Here is a 22,598-nt window from a genome sequence, read left to right on the forward strand (position 1 = left end):
TAGCTTTCTATATTCCAGTCAGCTTCAATAGCTTCACCCATGGGATGAAGGGTGAGGAATGTCTGGCAGTCCAATAGCAGCGAGTCGTCTGTCATCTCTAATCAAAACACGCCTGCCTAGACTAATGTCAACCCTGTAATAGCAATGAGGACTAATTGACTTCACAGCCAACTGCTGCATCTTTGTGCTGGTTTCATTAATGGTAAATAACAGGCTCAGGAGGCGGTGAGCCTTCATGACTGTGTGGCAACCACATTCAAAATGTAGAAAATGCAAAGACCTGAAGTCAAATTGAGATGAATGAAATTTAGATTCAGATTCATACAGAGACAGTGTAAACCTGTGAACCAGGCTGGATGGATGTGTTACAAATACTGGGATGAGGACTGCTGAAAAATCTTAAGAGTATAAATTTTCAACCTGAGCAGTATTCTGAGGGTAAAATTTAAGCCTGTCAGGTAGTACTTAAATAGCACGGCAGTTTCACCAATCAAATAGTTTTGATAGATACGAGCCTTCAGGTGGTTATGTTGGACTGGGCCCTGTCAGTTCTAGTGAGCAAGACGGGATTCCCTCTGCAGTCCAGCTCACATGGTTCTGTCCGCTCTTGGCTCCTGCACCACAGATTCATAACATACTCTGCTTCCTTGTGTGATTTTGAAATATAAAGTCTCCACACATTTCACACATTGTAGCAGGCTTATTCCTCTACTACCATGGCTACCCAGGAAAACACTGCAATCGTAGGAAACAACCAGAGATGGCAAGTCTCTGATGTATTACATGTGCAGCTTTTGGTAGAGTTTACCACAGGAGCAGTTATGTAAGTCTCTGCATACTGCTCTTTTTTACACCTACACTATAGGGGAGCAGTGCACAGGGGCATGCAGCAAGCTAAGCCCTGATCAACTTGACCTTGACATCACTTGATCACATGTGAAGTGCCCTGAGCATCTATGTGGGCTGCACGGAAATGTTTCCTGACCTGAGAGCTAATTCACAGGCCATAGTAACAGCAGGTGAACATTTTTACCAAGCATATTCTTGCTGCCTATAAGATCACGATCAGAGTGTCGCTCAGAGATATTTATGTGTCGTACCACAGACCTGGCAGAGGAGGAAAATGTCAAGATTATAAAGAAGAACAAGACTGCAGAAACTGGTAGAGAAGACTCTGAACTGAGAAATATTCACAGTAAAAATAAGCATGGAAAACAATTTAAATGAAACTAACTTTAAACTCATTAAGCTTGAAGCTCAACAACACTATGCAGTAACAAAAGCAGTGTGACAAGAGTCTAAATGCGCAATAGTACATCACAAGGAATTTAATTGTTCATTTGTAGCTTTAAAAAGCAGCAGACATTTCCTCGCGTTTAGAAAAATTAAAACTGAGCAAAGAGCAATGAGATGTAAAACACTGCTACAACAAAATAATCATGGGTCATAACTGACATTGTCTATCTGATTTTAAAAGCTGTGTGTCCTGTCCATGCCTGCAATCCCATGCTGGGAGAGTCCCCTCGGTAAAAATCGGTTGGTTCCCAGCACAGTATAACCAAGGTGCTCTTACAACATGACTGAGCCTCTGTGCTCCTGCTGATGCCAGCGAGGGACTTTGAGCAATGAGAGCGTGGCTTAAGATTGTCAGACAAACCACAGGGGAAACACATCCTCTTCTCCTCTTATTGCCTCAGCCTTTGTTGCATTGTTTTGCGAGGCAGCAGCATCAGTTGTCATGTAATACCACTTTCACACAGAAGCCCTGCAATGTTGTGACATATTGAACAGATGCCGAGGGTAGCTGCGGAGTTTATGCTGAACTGCTGATCGCAGGTACACCGGAGGACTTCTGTTGAGATAATACCTCCGCAAAGGATCATTTAAAGTCTGGGTAAAGCAAAAATAAATATGTATTATGCAGTTGTCACACCACAGAAAAATGTGTCACTGATCACCCAGACAAATTTGAATGGATGAAGAAATCACAAAGTAGATAAAATTGGGTACCACAATCGTAAAAAAAATCTGCTCTGAGATGCTGGGGGGCGTGTCTACTGAAAAAGCTGAAATGAAGAACAAGCTATTGCAAAGCGACAGACTCTTGTTAGCAGGTATCTTGCTAGCGCAAAGCACACAATTAGCACTTGCTGCCGGGTAGGTAAGTCACAAGTCTAAGTCTAAAGACTGAAAGTTACATAAATGATGGCTAATTTGAGACAGAGAACAGAGATGTTTAATCATATATTTTAATAAACTGAAAAAGCTAAGAGAGCTTGTTGAACATTGCAGACTCACCACTCACACACAAGGTAAACAAAATGACACTGATGCTATGCACTCTAACATTAGTTTTTTTGTATATATAAAAGGATAGCTCCAGTGGATTCTGGATTTCTGACCATCACTGCTCGCTCCTGCAATGCGTGTTCTACTTCCGTCCATTCCCGCGGTTTGCGCGTCTGCCCCCGCCTGCACTCGTGGCCTTGGGTGCTTTGGGTGCTCGGTAAGGACTGATTACATATGTACAGGATATGACAGTCAGTTAGAGTCGGCGAGGGTTTAACGTAGTTACATATGCACAGATCCAAACGTTAATCACATTCTGTGTCATGTTTTCAGGTAAATAACACCCTAGAAATTGTTATTGTTACTTATTTAATTATCTTTCGCAGAATAAAAGATGAATGAAACCCAAGGTTGGTTCTTAGCTGAAGCCAAAAAAAATAGCAGGTTCTCCTAAACCTGAAGTGCAAACCGTGATGACATCAGCGGGTGTGTCATATTCTACAGGTTGGAAAGAGAGGATGGAGGATGCAACAATGGAGAAGTCAAGTGAGAAATTGTAGGGAGGAAAAGAGCATGCAGTGGTGTAGTTGGTTCTTTCCTGTTTTTTTTTGGTGAAAACAAATGCCTGTATTAACAGAATAATAGTTGATGACACATCCTTGATTACAATGGTTCTGATAAATGTGGGCTGGTTTGCTAGCACCAAGGTTTCAAGAATCCTGAATGGAAGCAGTTTAAGAACCAGAGCTAACATGGTGGGAAAAGGGTAAAAGAGGGCCAGTAAAGAGACTTCTTGTATTCAATAAATTGTGGAACCAGCAGTTTATTTTTTGACACTGTCTGCTCCTACCTGCAGCAAAGTTAAAACCGCCTGCTCAGGCAAGATTTGTGTAAGGTCCCACATAACCTCCAGGGTCCCAAACCAAATGCAGTGCTCTATTACAGTGCATCATCAAGCCATGATTTCAGGCCCACCCAAAAAGTTCTGGACACATAAACAGTGACAAACAGTTCAATGGTTAACATAACTCCACAATGCACAGCTACACAGCTACACAGCAGGTCAGAGTCTCTTCACATTTTCTGTCTAATGTGTTTTGAAAGAATTCTCTGATTTCCTTTACCCGGGCTGGAAATTAAATCTGGCTGCATTAAAAGCTAAAAATCACTCTAAAAAAACAGATTTGTGCTGCAGATGCAACCTCACAAAGCAGAACTTCCAAACATAAATCACAAACCCTCCACACTAACTTCAGCCAAATGTGAAAAATGAGCTGTGCTTTCTTGGTTTTCATGCTAGGATTTATATTTTCCTCACTAAACCTTATTACACACCATTTGTAAAGCATTGTTGATATTGCAAAATTTCTTATCCCAATGTGACACAATCCTTTATTGTCTCAGACAGGTCCATTCACGGCTTAACACAACAACAATAAAACAAGGGTTCTTTTTTCTCCCTCTACCCATCCTATGGTGGCTCACTTGAATATTCAAACAGTGTTCATTGTCTTTTTGTGTTGTGTTCATTGTTTGTTGTGCTGTCATTCCTCAGCTTGGCTCCTGAACTTCAAAGAAAGGCTTATGTCAATTTATGATGAAATGGAGTGAGCAGGCGAGAGAAAAGAGGGAGAGAGAGAGAGAGGGGAGGGAGGGAGAAAACCTTCACGCAAAATGGCCCTGCCTCAAAATGTATGCTTATTAATGGGTGTTCAATAAATCAATGGAATATAATTAAATTCAAACAATGTGATTTCGGCTCTCACTTGCCGAAGTCTGACTCCAAACATCGCTCTCTGCAGGGCCTAAGGTGACCCCAATTCCCATGGTCCAAAGGACGACTACGCCGTCTTTCATTGGAGGGTGTCATAGATCCAATAGTCAGTCATGCATAACATTAGTGTGTTGTGAAGCCCACAAGGCAATCAAATAGTGCACCGTCGAAATGTTGACACTGATCTCGTTTGATATATTTGAAGTGTAACAAAGCCATTTTTGCTCTGCTGGATATTATAGACTATAAAAGAGAGGATGACACAAGTGCTCACAGCTAAGCTTGCTGGGAAAAGGAAGCAGGCTTTTTTTCCTCCTCATTGCAGTTTCTGTCGCTGAGACTCAGCAGCCTTTCCCTTTACTCCATAATGTGTTCTATCCAGCTGTTGTCATCCTGCTCCTTCCCAAAGCCAGCCCTGACCATGCCAGCAGAGGGAATCCAATTGGACAGAGTGGGAGGTGAGTCTGCGGTTGGTAATCACCTGCTGGCTAAAGGCACAGATGGCACAAACACCAGCAAGATGTTGTCGTGCAGCAGCAATCCAAGAAGTCTTTCTGACAGGCCGACAGACAAACACAGAAACCTGAGAAACCCACAGCGAGCTGAGGAATCGCAGCATGCAGATTTGATGCAGAAACCTGGCAAGCTGGCAGCCAGCGAGCTACCTGAGGTGCGAAGAGTTAAAGCATCGATCTACTGTTTTCACAGGCAAGGTCTTGGTGTCACTGCTCAATGATTGGGGAAAGTGAAAAAAATGGGCAGGTTGTAATGATTTAAAATGGTAGACGCTTTCCATGACAAAAGCAACCCGATAAGGGCTCGCGTTATCAGCGAGTTTGACCAGCCACGGAGAGAAATGAGAAGCGAGGTCATCGCGGAGATAACAGCATATGTGCAGACTGATTATCTTTTCCCCTCTCAAGGATTTTTGATACATTTCGTCGCTCCTGTGATTTATTTGTTAGACCAAAGACTCGCCTCTGTTTCAGGTCTCAGAACTACACTTCAAGGAGAACACGGCTGGTCTCCACCTGTTAAGATTTACTCTTGAGCTGCCGTGACTTTAAATCTTCTGACACACTGGCGACAGTCAATTTAAGTTTCCAGCGGGATTAACAGAAGATATATGCTGATACATTTAACCACAACGGTTTGAGCGAGCGTGCAACTGTCACTGAAATCAGGTGCAGAGCCTGTTAGCTTTTCTCTCTCTGCTCCAGATGAAGGAAGTTGGACGGAGTCATTTAGTTTATTGATGTTGCTAGCAGAGATTTTTTATGGTAGTCAAGGCTCCCAACACATCAAACATATCAGAGTAAAAACGCCCCGGAGACATCCCTCTTCCTGAAGACTCCCCAGCAGACGAGCTCCTTCTGCTCTGTGTGTTACTGCTCGGTGCCTTGGTTTGTCCTTCACAAGAGACAGGTAACACTGCCAAGACCCAGTAATTAGTGCAGATGGAGACTGTAATACTCTCTTCCCCTCCCTGCAGAAATGCCAAGGGAGGCAATCTATAAATTCCTGCATATTAATGCAATTTAAAACCACTCCAGACACCTTGCTGGAGGCAGGTGATAAAAAGGTGAAACGCAGACTACCTGGCACACAGCTGCTGATATGTCGGTGACATCAGTCCTGTCTCAGCAACTTCCTGGCCCCCATCACACTCACACTCACACACACACACACACACACACACACCAAAATAACTTGATAATCTATCTCCTTTCTCAGAAAATGCTCTCCAAATCCTGACCTTAGGCCTTACAACTGGGTCTCTATCAATAATTAAATGGTAATCTAAAAACCCATTTTAGTTGGGTCATCTTTCTGCGCCATTGTCCCTGCTTCTCTTCTTCCTTCGTCTATTTTTTCCTCTTCCTGTAAGATCTAGTTAGAGATTCCATTAGCATGAGAGAGCAGGCTGGTAATTGTCTTCACCCTACTGAGTGATCCCTGGATAGGGGATTAGGCAGAGAGAAAGCCCTATTTCAACTCGGAGCACAGATGCTGCCCAAAGCCACCCACTCCAGATTAGATTAGACTGCAGAGGGATGAAACCGACTGGTAACTTCAAGCAACATTAAACAGAAAGCGTGGACAGGAGGTTAAAACCAATAAACTTTTGTTCACCTTTCACCACCAGCTGTGACCACCTCCCTCCCTTCTTTTCTTTTTTCTCCCCTCTTTTTGGAAATTTTCTTTTTAATCTACTAATATGCTTTTCTGTTGAAAATGGGGATTGGGGGAAGGCAGCTTATAATTTTTCTCTCTCTCTCTGATATACACAGAGTATTTAGAGCTGAATCTCCCTAAATCATCCCCCTGGGCCACCCTGTCCGTCACTAATCTGCCCGCCGCCGCCCACTCATAAGGAGGTGTCACATTTCTGGCACTCCTCCATAGGATAAGCACTTCAAACACCAGAGCTTCTCCTCTTGACCTTTCCACGGAGATGATCGATTAAGCCCGTTGGATTTATTCCATAAACAGGCAACCATTACATCAAAAAGGCGAGGAATTTACCTCAGAGGCAGAACTTAAAATCCATATAAGCTTCATGAGGGTTCCAATTTTTATTGGCTTTTTCAATCCACTTCTCGCAGCACATTAATAAGCACCGAGCCTTTTCAGGGGCTGTTTTGGTATCTGAATCACTGCAGTTCTCTACCTGTAATTATTGAAGCCAATCACAATGACACCAGAGTGAAATTCAGTGGCTATCTATACTCCATAAAACCCGTGATGCAGAAAAACTGTTTAGCTCGCTCCTCCCTGTCATAGTGGGTGAGTACAAAATGACTGAAAAGTTTCAAAGTAAAACAGTGCAAATATGGCTGCTTTGTTACAAACAGCACTGTGGAAAGTCTTCCCTCTGCCTTTCACCTGTCCAGGAAGCTCTGTGGGGGTAAACCAAGAAACACCAAGGCCAGTAAAAGGTCTGCTGCTCGCTTGCTGCATGAGCCATTAAGTTACAACACTGCAGCCTTCCTGTTTTCATGCTTGAACACTTTCTACATGCTTTCAACAAGGACAGGACCAAACAATGTCGAGTGAAACACCGGAGAGGAGAAACCCAAGAAGACAAAGAGCAGTTCAACAGCAGAATGCTTTAAACCACAACAAATCACGCGTCACTTCGAATCCCATTTGTGAAAGTTAAAACAAGAAACCTGAAACCAGTTTCATTTCACCAAAAAAAAAAAAAAAAAAAGGAAACTGCCCTCTAAGGAGCTCGACCAGACTCCTCCTGTTTGTGATCACAATGGCCAGCGAGCTCGGCTTCAGCTCTGAGGGACTCCTGCTCTATGGTAATCATATTCTATTTGAATAATGAGGCAATACCACCACTCCTGCCGCCCATTCCCCTTGCATCCTTGACTGGAGTCTTTGATAGACACTAATTCTAGCTCCATCTATAAAGCTCCTCTCATGCATTTTTAATAGAATCTATTACTTTAGGATTAAATTATAAAAGACTGTCCTCCTTAAATTTTTAATAGTTTGCATAATTGGTATCAGGGCCTGAATGCGAACCATAAAAACCCAGTTTGTACAGGACTGCGCTGCGGAACGAGCCAGACAAAACCACACAGCACCGTTGCACAAAAATGACACACATGGCATGACACTATCACAGACGAGCACATATCTGCACGCGCCTGTGCGCGCACATGCAAGCAAGGCCATTATTGCTTTGGGTTCATTGCCGTGGAGAATAAGGTGGAGTGAGCTCAGCGCTGTGAATGAAGGGGACAATAAGGTCAGGGACCATGAGAGCTGCCTTTGGCTGCTGAGCTCCTGCAGGAGCCTGAGGCACGAGGAGTCACCTGATGGAAACAGGAGACATAAAGCAGGTGTCCATAGACACCTGCTGCCACTGATGTCAACTGTGACCACAACACTCGCCGGGCCAAACAGCAAAAACTACTTAGCAGGTTTACAGCTTCCTTTTGTCCCCACAGTCACCGATAACTGTGTTCAGTCAGCTTAAATGGAAATGTATTTCGCTTCTCTGTTCCTGGTTCCAGGCAGATCAGCCATGAGTTAAATGTCATCTGCACTCTCTCACTCTCACTCTCTGCATCTCCAGCTCAACTCTTTCCAACAACAGACAGAGCATACAGGAGAGCAAATGTGTCTGAGGCATCTCCTCTAAACTAGAGCCCCCTTAGAAATCTATGCACGTCACCATCCCCCAAATTAGCACCGCAGGGACACCCCCCTCACCGCCCCCGCCTGCTGGCGGCAGCTCTTTGGCATATCTGTACCGGGGAAAATATTTCACACTGTATGAATTATTAAGTGCAGGGCCAGTGCTAAGCAGTGTGGAGATAGACCAGTTATTCACAGCTCTATTGGGACGGATGCGTCGGAAACCCGGGCCGCTCGCCTATCAGATCGTTTGTCACGAGCGATAGACAATTTACAGTGAGAGAATTTTTCAATTTATTCATTCTGCTGTCACTGCAGTTTTCTACCTCCACTCATTCCACTCGGCAGCCCCCTCCTCCTTTAACTCTGTCTCGTCTGGTGAGGGGGCTCCACGCCTGAATCAACCGCCTGTCTCTCTGTCTGAAACTGTTGCTCACTTTGTCTGTCCTCAGCCTGCGGAGAAAGGTGGAGGTGAAACACATGTGCAAAAGACATGAGGAGAGCAGATCCTGCTACTTTAATCATCTTAACTGAGGTAATGGTGTGTTGGGAACATCCTGTGCCAGCTGAGGGGTTCAGGCCCCAGTGTTGAAGCTGTGGCTGACGGAGGCTCAGTGATAAAGGATAAGAACAGGAAACAAGGCAGATGCGGGTGCTTTTAGGACCCCCCTTTAGATACAAACAAAAGAAAGAGAACTGAATTAAACTGCAGCTGACTTACTTACACTGTCAAAAGTGAGTTTACGCATGAAAGAGAGAAAACAGTTTGTAAAAGCCTAGATAATAAATAAATATGTACAACTATTTAGGTCTGAACTGCCATAAAATAATCTTTCCAAAGGCAAAATCATCCCAAACACAGTTTTTTTCTTTTAGTTGATGGGAATTTTATTCAGGAGAAAGAAAAGGATCGCAGAGGATAGTATCCTGCTTATTTTCACTTAAGAGAAAATGCCAAATAACAACTCCCACGCAGATAGACAGAGGACCTCAGCACAAATGTCTGGCAGACTGCAATTTCAACATTAATTACTGAAGGTGAACCAGCAGTCAAAACAGCCACAGATTTGCTTTTTGTTCACAAATGCTCCATTAAAGAGGACCAACCAGGGAACAGACCAGCCTCAACAGCCTAAGCAGTGCTCTTCCACTATTTTAAGAGATGGGAACTCAAATTCAGGAGAGACAAAACACGGATAATGTTTTCGAAAGGTTTTTTTTCTTTTTAAGCTGAATATACAAGAGAAATAGAAAATGACATCAGCAGCTTTGTTGGTCTAAATGCTCAGTGAGAGCAGTTTGACCTGTAAAGCAGCCCAGAGTGTTTCTCTATCTGTGATGCCCTTTGAAAGCCTGACGCAAACGGCTTGCACTGAATAGGCCTTGATGTGAAAGGCAGAGATGTTAGATAAATGTCCTCCCAGCCAAGGCCTCTGCCCTCTTCCTGATGATGCATTCTTATACTCAAATACCCACTCCCCCCTTTTACACACACACACACACACACACACACACACAGAAACACAGACAGTGCCAACAATCCCACTGAGGGCAGCATTTGTTTGGGGACAAGGTGACCCTGTTGCCTAGGGGCCTGTGAAAAGGCACAATGAAGGCCTCTCATCCTGCACACACCCAGCCGGCTGTGTTGGGCTGATGACGGGTGCAGGGGTGGGGTGTGAGGGGCATCACAACACCCTGCTACTGCAGTTTTAAAACCCTATTCAGGAAGCCCCCTGAGATAGCTCCTTTCACACCCTGCACAGACGGAGCAAAATCCCCGCTTGTAACCCAGAGTCACGCAGTCAACAGATGGAGCAGCTATTGAGTGAAGGATCGCGCCGGCAGAGGCGGCTCCCCATCCATCCCCACTGGAAACAATGGGGCAGCAGGTCAAGAGTGCTGTCTCCAGAAGGAGGGGTCAGGGAGGAGGGGCATGCTCCGACACAGTCGAGCTATGTGAGCGCTTTGAAACTGGCGGAACCGAGAGAATATTTTTTGGATGACGGGTGGAGGGGAGGAGGAGGCTCGTGGCTGGCTGCCGGGGATCAGACTCAGGTGGTGGGGGCTTGTGTGTGAATCTGGGACAGCAGTGTTTGTGTTTAACCTGCAAACAAGAACAAAAAGACATCCCTGCGTGCGCACATTTGCATGTTCAGAGGAAACACAGCTTCGCAGTTTAACGCACATTTCAAGGACCAAATGTTACAGACACTCGCTTGTCTTTGTGCACAAAAAGAGAGAACTTCATTGTGGATAAAAAGCACTGCAGTGAGGCTATATACACAGACAGTAGAGAAAACCTTTACTACTGCAAAACTGTTGCAGCGCCCTCAGGACATTTTTTCATAAAACAAAAAAAACTGAAGTGGATATACTTAAAACTGGTGTCAGATATTACACAACCAGGCCACAATCTTTCTAGTTATTAAAGTACATAATTAAAAAAACAAATGCTTCACTTCACTGATTCCTTATTGTTCAGACTCTCTGTATTCTCCCAGGAGCATCATGTGAGATTACAGCGAAATGTCAGAATGAAGCCTATAAAAATAGTGGTTCATATTGTTCTGAAGTCATTATTAATGGATCAATTTGCTGTGTTTTCAAAGCAACCGTGAGATGGAGGGTGAACTGCTATGAATAGCTACATGCTTAAATGCTCATGCGTGTGTGCATGCACGGGTGCGTGATCACACAGATGATCACAAAGCAGTCATAGTTCCCTGTAGGGGAAAGTATATCCATTTCCATTGACCAGCAGTCTTGCTATCATGTGGCTCTGACCTGGGAGTCAATTAGTCATCTAGGTTGTCCTGCCTCGCTGGGTTTCTTTCTCTGGATCCAGGACGAGACAAAGACACGAGGAAGGTATACGATGATCGCATAACTTCAGTATCTTTATATGCCGTAAACATCCCAACTACTGAGCTGCCAAATACTGCCGCCACATGTTCCTCATCCTTGAAAGGTTTAGTTTATGGGGCTATTTTGCACAGGAAGGCTCTCATTACAAAGCAGAAGGTGTCAGGAGCATTGCAGCAATTCTCCATTAACAACCACTTGACAAGAAAGTACAGAGACTCAAAAAAGACTTTCTACCACTTGGGAAATGTTCACAAATCACACCTAATTAAACACAAAAGCCTAGTCCATGAAATCAGAGTGCAGAAAGCCTTTTGAGATTGAGGCGAGATAGGTTTTTCTGGGTTGCAAGAAACACACATTTGTCTGAAAGGACACCTTATTTCATCCATGTTTGTGTTTCCCTCAAACAAATTGTCAGCTCAGACAGAGGGACAAAGGGCTGAGCCGTAATTCTTCCTTCCCTAGGTCACATCACAATGCATCAGTGGTTTGCCATTTCAGAATATGCCTCTGTTATGCTGTTTGAGCCCAGAACTGAAAAAAAGCCCAATCCAACCACGCTGAAAGGGATCAATAAGTGTATAGAGAAAGAAAATGGCCATAAACACAGAGGCTTTTATTCAGAGTGCCATGATGCAGATGAAAGCACAGAATGCACCTGGAGAGCAAAGCTGAGAGCAGCAGAAGACAAGAGAGCCCTCAGAGTTATCAGGTGGGGCCAGAGAGCGCTGGCTATATTCAGACCTCAGCACCATCTATCTCAACAGCAGCTATTAGATTTCTAATATTGTTGGTTTTAACGGAGGCTCGGCTTTCCTGCCACAATGAGACGGATTCAGCCCCAGTTGCCCCCTTTTCCTTTTCAGTGTGGTCTCACAAGGTCCTCTCGGTTTTCTGCAAACAATACTGCCGGGCTGCGGCCCTTATTTAAAAGATTAATAGGATGCTGTCTTGGCAGAGAAGCAACCAGTGAGGTTTCTGTGACAGCAGAAAAAGTGTGAAAACAAGGCAAAGAGGAGAGACCATTGTCACGGTTACCAACTGGCTGCCGCAGCTCAATTGAGATAGCTGTGGCTTTCAAGCCCAGCTGTCAATCACAGCAGCAGGCATCAATGGGGGAAATTTGAATGATAAAACGATAAGTCATGAGCAGGCGATTTTGCTGTCATCGGGACAGGGGCTGTTTGAGTGTAACTCACTATGGGTGGAGAGATTTCACTGCAGCCATATGGAATTTGGTTTTGCCTCGAGTTGCTGGCTTCACCCCTCAATCATGACAGAATGTGTAATCACCAAATGTCTTCCTCTCAATCCCTGTTACAATTGGCAGCACGGTGCTGTCACCAGAGATGGGGGAACAAAATGGAAAGCTGACTAAAAGACAAGCTTTAAGTGACACTTAATTTGAGATACCCAGGCATTCTCTCAGCTCCAGTAAACAGGATCCATCAAACTTCGCCCAGAGCCTGTATGAGTCTGCAGCTGTCTGTAGGGAGAAGCACAGTATGCCTGAGAGGCCCTCGGTTACCAAGAGGACTGATGAAGAAATCAAGTGCTTTAAAAGTTCCTAAAAACAACAAGAAGAGGCACAGGAATGATAATGACACTTTCAAAGAGCACATTTTCATCTCATCCATGTCTACAGCAACACTCAAAGCGTTTCCTCCTTTAAAGACAAACCCACAAAAAAAAAAAAAAAAAAAAAAAAAGCATGACAGAAGCTAATGACAGCCTCAGAGAAGACAAAAGAGAGGGTAAAAAAACCACAAGTGAGCTGGTGAGGAAGTAAGAGAAAAATACTGAACAGCTGCTTTCTCCCTTCTTCCCTTTGCTCATCCCAAGAGAGAGTCCCATGCGATCTCCCTGATCCTAGTTTGTGGCTGACAGAGGGGACCGCAGCTCAGCTCATCTCCCCACTCACATGGCTCTGTGCCCCCCCCCCTCGCCGCCCGCTTCACCGTCGCTCCGCTGCCAGGAGGAAAAGATGGTGAGGAGGGGGAGTGGGGGGGCTACATCAAGGAGAGACTCTCCCAGTGGGTTCTCGTCAGTTCCAGGCCATTGCACCTTGCTCGCTGGGATTTTGTTTACACACACACACACACACACACACACACACACACACAGGCACGCACACACACACACATATATCCATGCCGAGGCAGATGACTATTAATGGATACGATAATGTGGTGTGTGTTTTTTGGCTGTACAGTCGCATGTTTTGTTTTTAGGAACCGTTGTAATAATCGCTTCGGTGACAGATCACTGGACGTTGGTGACAAAAAAAAAAAAAAAGTTTGCTGCCTCGCAGAGCTTATTTAAGTGGCACAGGAGCAGATAACGTTCAATCAAAACCCAGTGATACGGTTGATGTGGTCAGCGGTAATGTGCAGCCAAAAGGCCTGACACACTTTCATGGTCTTTGGGGACAAGCAGAGAACGGCAGGCTGCCCTTGTGTGTTCAGTCTCTACAGATGTTGCCTTGGAGAGCTGCTGACTGGCTGGCTGCGGTGACAGCTGGACAGCTGTTCCTATAGACGCAGCCACAGAAGCATGCCATGGAGATGGGGGTGGGGGATAGCGCTGTATGTTTAGTTTATCTGTATGAAGTTCCCAGGACGTGCAAAGCTGTCACTCTTAGCAATGGTGCATGAGCCTGGATATGGAAAGATGGCACCGAATGGGATGCAGAGAGAGAGAGAGAGAGCACAGATGGGTAAATATCAGACACGGCTGACATTATTTGAAGAAGCTCCATTAACAAAACAGATTTTTTTTGTGAATTGTAATTTGTCTATCCAAAAATGAACAGTCTAATGCGACACCAACTGGCTACACTGGCATAAGTCAAAACATTTAATTTGATCCACGAGGTCTGTTTTATCATCATAAACATGTAAAAGTTTAATATGAACTTCATGGGGAATTTCAAATGAATTTTTTACTTCTTCATAAAAGAGGGGAGGAAGGAAATCTATTTCCAACAGCAGAGAGAATAATTGGCTGAGCGTTAAAATGACTCTGGACTTTGTGCCAACATCAGTGGCTGCTGGTGATGAAAGGCAGTTTAAATTGGGGTCATGTCCAGATATTATACCTTTATCCTGCCACTTAAAAACACAGTTACCTAAACTTATGGAGACCTGCTGGAGAACAGTGCAGGTTGAACAGCCTACAGATTAACGTCCCGACTGAGGAGTAAGATTGGAGAAAAAAAAAAAAGGCAGCTGAAAAAGAATTGAAATGTTGGAAAACACTCAGCAGTATTAAATGTTGTCATCTGCTGAATAAACACACTGCAAATCATGAGTTAAACAGCCTGGATTGACGCCAGTCACTTCCGCCAAAACTCTCTTTTCCTAAGCAGGCCAGGCTATTCATTATGCCACAAAAGGTCAGCAATTTGTTCAACTCAATAAAAATGTTAATAAAACTAAGAGCTCACAAGAAGAAGCACTCCTAGCCTCTGGTCGGTCATCAAAAAGCAGGAATATGTGACTGTGTGCGCAGATGCATCTATTTTTATGCAGCGTTGCCACTGCAGCATTACAGAGGTCAAAGGTTGAACAGCAGCAGCTATCTAGCAGGAAATATAGCTTTGGCCTCATCGTAATCCCGGTCAAACTCCACCAACTGCTCAACCCAAAGCAGATATAAACACATGCTGACAAACACGCACACAAATCTACAATAACCAGGAGTTGATAAGCACCCCCCCCCAAACCCCACCCCACACACAAACACACACACACACCAAAATCTCCAATTCCAGCTCGCACCCTCAACCCACTCTGCTAAATAAATGAAAAGACCCATTAGGCAGATTTCAAAGGCCAACAGTGGGCTTATAATTATATATGAAATCTTTTAGAGGAAAAAAGTGATTACTCTGGATGCAAGTCTGGAAGTGGGTGGGGGTGGGTTATTGCTAAGCAACCAGTCATTATCCTCCAGAGTGGAGCGAGGTGACCGGCCATCCGTCTAACTCCGGTGGCTTGCCTGGCTCCTGTGCAAACCCCCCCGCCCCCCACCGCCGCCACCACCACCTCCTTCTTTTCCTCCGCCACTCTCTCTCCCTCTTCCTCGCTCTCTCTCTGCCGTCTCCCCGTCCGAATACAAACAGAGATAAAGAACGCTGCAATCGCTCTTGACACACAAATAGGTTAACACAATAAAGCCGGCTTTGCCTGGCTCACTCGAGGGAGGAAAGCAATTCCAGCAGCAGGCAGGAGGTAATAAAACAGGGCTAGGAGTGTGTGTGTGTCTGCGTGTGTGTGTCTGTGTGTGAGTGTGTGTGTGTCCATACATGTCCTCATGTCAATGTTCCTATGTTTTTGTATGTGAGTGGAGGCAGGCACACATAAGCTCTTTGGCCTCGGGGCCTAATATCCCACGGATTTCCAGCCCTTTCTTGACACAAATAATAACACGGGAGAAAATGACGGAAATTCCAGGCTACTCCTCCATTTAGATTAAGGAAATGGTTGCTTTATATTAACAATATAGCTGACCTGCATCAGCCCTATACAAACACATAAACGTTTCCCTAAGGGTTATATGCTGCCTCTCTTGTAAATGGTCTCCGGCTTGGTTAAAATTCAACAAGTAAAATTGAATGAGTTTTATCTGTGCAAGCCTCAGCTTACTCTCCCTGATGTGGCTGCCAGGCCTGGCAATAAATGATAAAAATCTCCAGAGTTTTATTAAATCGTGTTGCATTCACGCTGAACTGAAGGAAAATGGTGAGGTGGCTTCTGCAATTACAATCTGGACCAGACAACATTGTTTTCTCCAGTCAGTGGAAATTTCATTACCTTACAGCAACCGCCTTAGAATTGGGTAATAGCCTCTTTTTGTCACAGACACAAACCGTCTGTGGGAGGTGTGACACTCCATAAGTGTTATCCATTTGCAACAATATGTATCCAGCCAGTCACAGTCCGGATGCTGGTCAGCATAATGTGCACCGTTATTCAGTGATATGAAGGAACTGCATTGTGGAAATAGCGGTCAATAGCTAATTCCTGGATTGACTGTCGTGTAATCAAACGCATTGAACCTTAATACATCCGTGTAGCTGACATATCTGTCCTCAGGCTATTATAGACAGATGACGTGGGTCACACATGGCCCCATCTCTCGCATGTCAATAACGAGAGAGGGCAAGCACGTTTTTTTTTTTTCCTGTGGAATGACTGAACTGTGAAGAAACCCCAATTAAAGCTTGTGTAGAAAGTTCCACACATTTAGGTCAAACAGGATAGCTATTTGTAAGTGTCAATCAATTCCCCTGCTTTTACCTGCTGTTCCTTCAACCAGGTAATCAAACAGCATGGATGCAAAGTGGTGGTCACTGTCAACAGGGAATAAATTACCAAAGCATGACGAGAAAACACCTTATCAGTCTGATGTATATCCTGCTTCTGCAGAAAGCTACAAAGCCCCAGGGAGAGCAGTCAACCAAAATGCAGGGAGATGGAGATTAGGATGATGTGCAGTTCCTTGTTCCATTAAAGTTTGATCTTCCTCAATAGCCGAGGAGAATCAGATATCTCCCATTCAAGATTAAAGTACACCAGCATAGAGGGAGAGATTAATCAGAGGCCTGCATGAGATAAAACAGCCTTGCTTCTGGCATGGAAAACAGTGGCAATAAAGAGTTCAGCTGATAATGTGAAACATGGCGAGGCACAATAGCAAATCAAACAGCACGCACGGGCCTCCAAAACAAATCAAAGCACAGACTAGACTGCGATACAGTGGCTGAAGAAGTACAGCAGGGTCTGATCTGATAGTAACCAAGGCCTTCATTTTATTACTGGTTAAGGTTAGAGAGGGCACACTGAGGATTTTCCCATGTTGCTCACTGTCGCCAGGCTCTCATTCCCTCTCCTCCTCCTCTCCTTGAGATCAATGGCGCTGGGGTGATTTCACAGCAGCCTGCACTGTCACCCAGAACAAATCAATGTGACCATGAGGAAGGCAAGAGCGGCATTGTTTTTAAGGAGAGCAAATTCGCTGTTGGAGAGCTTGTCAGATTTGCTTTATTCTCTTTCTTCCACCAAGAACACTTTGGAAGGAGCCTGCCTCCCCTCACTTTTCTGGCTGGGTTATTGAGCAAACTATAAACTGCACAGCCTCTCTATACTAGTGTACTCATTAACCACATATAAACTGCACAGTTCCTGCTGACTATATTTCACATGCACAAGGGCATTTTCAAACACAAAAAATGGACTAACCGCCCTAACCTTTGCAAATTAAAGGCTGTACATTAACCTCGGGGGCCTGGTGAGACGTGACTTCCATTCAGTCTGACAGGGGGTGAGAGGGGAAGAGAGGGAGGGGGTCAGGGGATCGTCACTGTCCGTCATGCGCTAAGTGGCTGCAGATAACCATGATGAAGAGCTGCCAACGTCTACCATCACAGCAGATGACTTGAGCAGAGCTGTGGTCAGGTGAACCTCTTTACTAAAGCCAAAACAACAGGAAATGATTGACGGAGTAACGAGCAGAGAACCACACGGCATCTCACTAACATATAGCACTCATCTGAAACACTGCAGGAGTGTGCATGTATGCAATCACACACCTGTAGTCTATTTTTGTGTAGCTACTCCACATCAAATACAAACAATGCTTGTGTTGAAATGCTTAAGCTGTTTGATGCCTGCACTGTATTTAAAGTTGTACACGTCTCCGTCAATTTATGGAACATTTTTGCATTCTTTTGTGTGATATGAAGCTAATAAGATTGAGGGTCAATCACCCTGCAGTAAATAGATATAGTGTTCAGTCTGATGTATTATAGAAGCTAACCACATCAAGCATAAAGAACTTGTGCAACCTGCAAACACTACATCAAATACACAAACAGAACCATTCCTGCTTATCCTGCCTGTACATTTAATGTCAAATCCCATCAACGCCGCCATCTCTGCTGGAAACTGAACGCCGCTTTCACCTCTATTCATTCACACTGACTGGCGGAAGGGTGTGTTTGTTTCTCCACAATCATTTCTCCGTAATGCTTTTTGTTTTATGTTGCTTTTTTTTTTCATGCTCTGTCTCCACATCCTGATGTGCAAGACAAATCTGGCTGCAGGGACAACAGAGTTTATAGTAAATCATGTAATATTGTAAAGTACAAGAAAGGGCACGTCTCTTTTGTTTGCCTGCACATGAAGAGTGTTAAAACAAGGACTGTTTGTAGACTTTTCCTGAAATGAAACACTTTGATCAGGCGGCTAATGAGCTGCCGGTGACATGGCTTTGAGAGAAAACGTTCATGTTCCTTAAAGTGTCCGATGATATTAAGAAGATGCTTTCCTAGGACGTCAGAAAATCTAGTCCTCTCTTTTCTTTGACAGGAGACGGAAATGTTTTTCATGATTATTTACATCTACAGTATATTTTCTCTCCAGATGGAGTTCGTGGACGGTGAATCTACTTTAAAAATGTTTTTTTATAAAGAAGCGCTTTAATTAATAGAGTCCACACAAGAACGGACATGCATGGCTGAAACACTTCAGGGGTGGGTAGATCTTTAGAAACACGCACACCTCTCTCTCTCTCTCTCTCTCTCTCTCTCTCTCTCTCTCTCTCTCTCTCTCACACACACACACACACACACACACACACACACACACACACATATGTATCTACTATTTTAGTCATCTTAAGTGCCAAAATGAGTTTTGCAGCCTCTGGGTAGGTGTTGAGACAATCAAACCATGCAGGGATTAAAAAAGATTAATACACAGCGCAGGAAATTAAACTTCAGTGACTTTAACGATATTCATGAGTAGAGCTCACTTATTCACTTCAGGCAGGTGCTTTAATAAGCAAAGAATACAGTAAGGAACCCAAACGCTATCAATCAATCAAACTGATATGCAATTTGAGTTGCAAATTGATAAAAAAACGCCAGGCTTCTTTTGCTGTATTTCTTTTTATTAATACGATGCTAAAATATGTTCTTCACCTTCCAGCTGTTGCAGGCATTAATGAGTAGATCAGATTTTGCTTTCATAATTTAGGTTTTCATTATTTCATCAGTGAGTAAAGAAGAAAAGGAATAAATTGCTGATGTGATCGGGGTTTATGCAACACAAGTTTTTTTCACCAAGAAATGTTTCTGAAGATTATTCCTGGACTCTTTTGGCTTTGTTTGACAGTTGATATTAGAGAGCAACAGGAAACATGGTGAAAGCGTGAGGAAGATGAAATGTGGTAAAGTCTTGCAGCAGGACACTTGAAGGTCCAATGTTACAGGAATAAAAAAAGATCTAACAGCAAGCCAGAAAATAAAGAGGCAAAAACAAGAGCTACAAACTCCAAAAGGTAATTCAGTGACCTAGATATTAAAGCTTTTCTGCCATTCTGTTCTCCCCTGCCTTGTCCAACCTTCATGTTGAGTTAAGGCAAGCATTATGCTGGGAAGACTATTTGTTTAGGTGAGGAGCAGCCGCAGAGCTAATATGAGCACAATTTGCTCAGCAGGTCATAGGCGCAGAGTGGAGGAAGTAAATGAGGCAGTTCTGCCCCCTCGGGTGCAGCCCCTGCCTCATACATCACTGGATGTTTTATTCAATACAGCCAGGAAGGCTCTATGGCAGGTGCCCTGACTGTGGGGGCGCCTGCCCTGCTGTAGGGGCCCATATTACATTCAGTGAGCTGCCTGTCTGCGGGGCTGCTGGAGAGAGAATGACTGGAGCCGGTGAGGAAGATAAATTTTGAGGATGCTTGTAGTCTAATGATAAAACATACTGTGTGCAGCTTTTTCACTGCACAGTCAGCATAATGTGCAGGCTCATTTATGTGCAGTGTGAGCGATGAAGCTAAATATTGCAAAGCAACCTCAGCAACCCATGAAGCTCAAAGTTCACACAAGTGGAAACAACCTAAACTTTATCAACCAGCACTCATATTAAAACAAACCATGGATCGAAGTTGCATTCGGGATAATCAGACTTTTCTGTTTGCATTCGTGGCTCGGACTGCAGAGGACAAATTTGCTGAGGAATTCACAGGACAATGACAAATTACCTCCAGACCCCAATGCAGCACAAAGCATCATCCATGTCGCCGAGCACAAAGTGAAAAGTTTTACAGTCTTCCGCACGTACCTCTATGAATTTTACGAGTTCCTTGATAAAAGCCTGTCACAATATGCAGGCACACTATAAAAAGAGAATGTATATCATTAACACCCCAGGGTGAAAAATCACTAATTGCAGCAGTCACTATAGTCAACCTCCCCACACGCAGTGACGCACGGGGGCGTGCAGATGAGAAATTTGCACCTTTTGCTCTGAGCCGCAACTCCTCTAGTGCCACATATCCCTGCCTGTGGTGCCTGCGGTGCGATACCCTCGACAATACACTTAATTGCTACCCATACTTGAAAAGACCAATATTACACATCAAAGCAGTTCCTAAAGCCATTCGGGAGCGGCTCTCTAACAAGTCGATTTTACAACACTTCCTTTATTGTGGGTCACGCATGGAAACAAAGGCTTTAAATCTGAGACATCGTTATGTGGGCAGCATCATAAAAGCAGCATTTACAAACATTCATTATTTTCTGCTGCTCCTCCGTTTACCATCCCAAACGGATGAAGCGAGGCTCTGACAGTAACTACCTTAATGGTTACAAAGAATGACTCAAACCATCCTGAATCCCCAAGACTTAGAGAAAAAATAAATTACCATAAAATATATTTACCATAAATTGCTCCGTAGTGCAGACTAGAACTCCATGCAGATTGTAGCATTCACTGAGCAATCTGCCTCATACTTCTGCGGTCCAAATTAAAAAGGATTCATTCTGTTCTCCAAAATCCAGCAGCCGCTTTGTCGATGTCAAATGTTGATTAAGTTTATCCTCCTCTTCCGATGGTATGCAAATATACCGGTAACCCTGCGAATTAGATTCCACACTCTAGCCTCTAGCATGCAAAGTTAATAAGCTTTGCCTTTTTTCTCGACTCGGCTGCCAATTTTTGTCGAGGGCAAAAGCGCAGGTCGGCAATTTCAGGAGCGTCCTCGGAAGGATTGCGCACCAAGTGCGCTTCGTGTTTTTAACGTTTAGCCTCCGGAACAAAGTAAAAGGTCCTGGTTGTTCTTCTTTTTGCTTGTAGATACCTCCAAATATCAGAGCCGACAGTCGAAAGATTGGATGGTTGAATTGCTACGCAGTATTCCAAAATCCACCGCTGTTACGCATGGGTTTAAAGTGGTCCGCCTGCTCACTATAGACGACCTTAGGTGAAATGTATCGTGCGAATATTATCTAGGCAATATTGTGTGAAGGTACCCTGAAAGAAATCAAGGCTGGGCCAAAACAGCTGCCTGAAATATCCTAAACTGATGCGATGTAGAAAAAAAAAATCCCAGTGATCAGGCTCTGCTCCGTCCGTCACTTTCTCCGCGGTGTCGGCAGCCTCTCTGAGATGTCTTGCCTCCCGATTCTGACTCAGATTTCCAGCCGAGGCTGTGGAGTAACCTCGATAGCAAAGCTCCGAGATACTTTCTTTGGTGTATAAACCAAATAAGAAACGGTTACGTCTGAATAAAGAGCTAGCAGCTTCAGGCAGCTCCGGGATGCGGTCCTGCCCTTGTGCCGAGCTGCCGAGACTGACAATAACCCGGAACGCTGCAGACTGTCAGGCTGCACAGACCGCCCACCGACCAATCACTGTACTGAGGGAATAGAAACATTCCCACGGGTTGGCCAATCATCGGTAATTGAGGACTGTTACCATAGAGATGCTCGGCGTCCAAGCGTCTGAAACCACGTTGTTTATTCGCGGAAAAAAAGAAAAAAAAACGTCTGATATAAATTGCCGTGGCAGAATGTAGATTGAGATCTTTAATCACTCCTTTATCCTTATCAGCAGCCTAGTTAAAGGTTAAAGGCACTGTCCCTCTATGGGAGGACCTGGGCTCAAACCTGCAGGCATCTGCTCTGCAGACGTGCCCTTGAGCAAGAGACTGAATCACTTCAAGCCGCAGGAATGTTGCTCTGCAGCGGGTCTACAGGGAGAAATAAAGTGTTATCATGCAACCAGAATACAATTAAATGTGATTAGCATGCAGAATTAATCTACTGTTTATGAATTGGCGACTGTAAAATGCTATTTAACTTAATTGGTTTGAAACTCCTATAGGAGAAATATTCCATACAGATAATAAACCTCGCAATATTACAATATCAAAAGTTTGCCTGCTGTGTGATCATTAGAGTTTATTGTCCTTTTTGAGCTCAGATTTATTAAGTGATTTACACTGTGGGATGCATCACACACACTTTCTCCAAACCAGCACCTATAAGAATGCAGACTGCCTCAAAATGCTACATTACCTAAATATATTTCAGCAAGACAATCTTTAAAAATAAAAGTCTGACATATATATGACTGTCTACTTAACTTTGCAGAATTCCTTCACTGACACCTCAAGCTTATATGAGTCACAGGAAACCTTGCAAAATACCTATTTTTGCAAAATG

The 22,598-nt window shown here is 44.1% G+C and overlaps 1 protein-coding gene across 1 annotated transcript in view; it reads right to left on the minus strand.

The window, feature by feature from the left end:
• The window catches only part of fam222aa (family with sequence similarity 222 member Aa), a 48,261-nt gene extending 26,538 nt beyond the window's left edge, over positions 1 to 21,723 (minus strand). The window contains exon 1 of the mRNA XM_033619733.2: positions 20,814 to 21,723. The gene's annotated coding sequence lies outside the window, so the exon portion shown is untranslated. The remainder of the gene's footprint in view (positions 1 to 20,813) is intronic.
• Between the last annotated feature and the right edge of the window lie 875 nt (positions 21,724 to 22,598).

The sequence above is a fragment of the Epinephelus lanceolatus genome, chromosome 9, assembly GCF_041903045.1.
Source record: "Epinephelus lanceolatus isolate andai-2023 chromosome 9, ASM4190304v1, whole genome shotgun sequence".
Lineage (NCBI taxonomy): Eukaryota > Metazoa > Chordata > Actinopteri > Perciformes > Serranidae > Epinephelus > Epinephelus lanceolatus.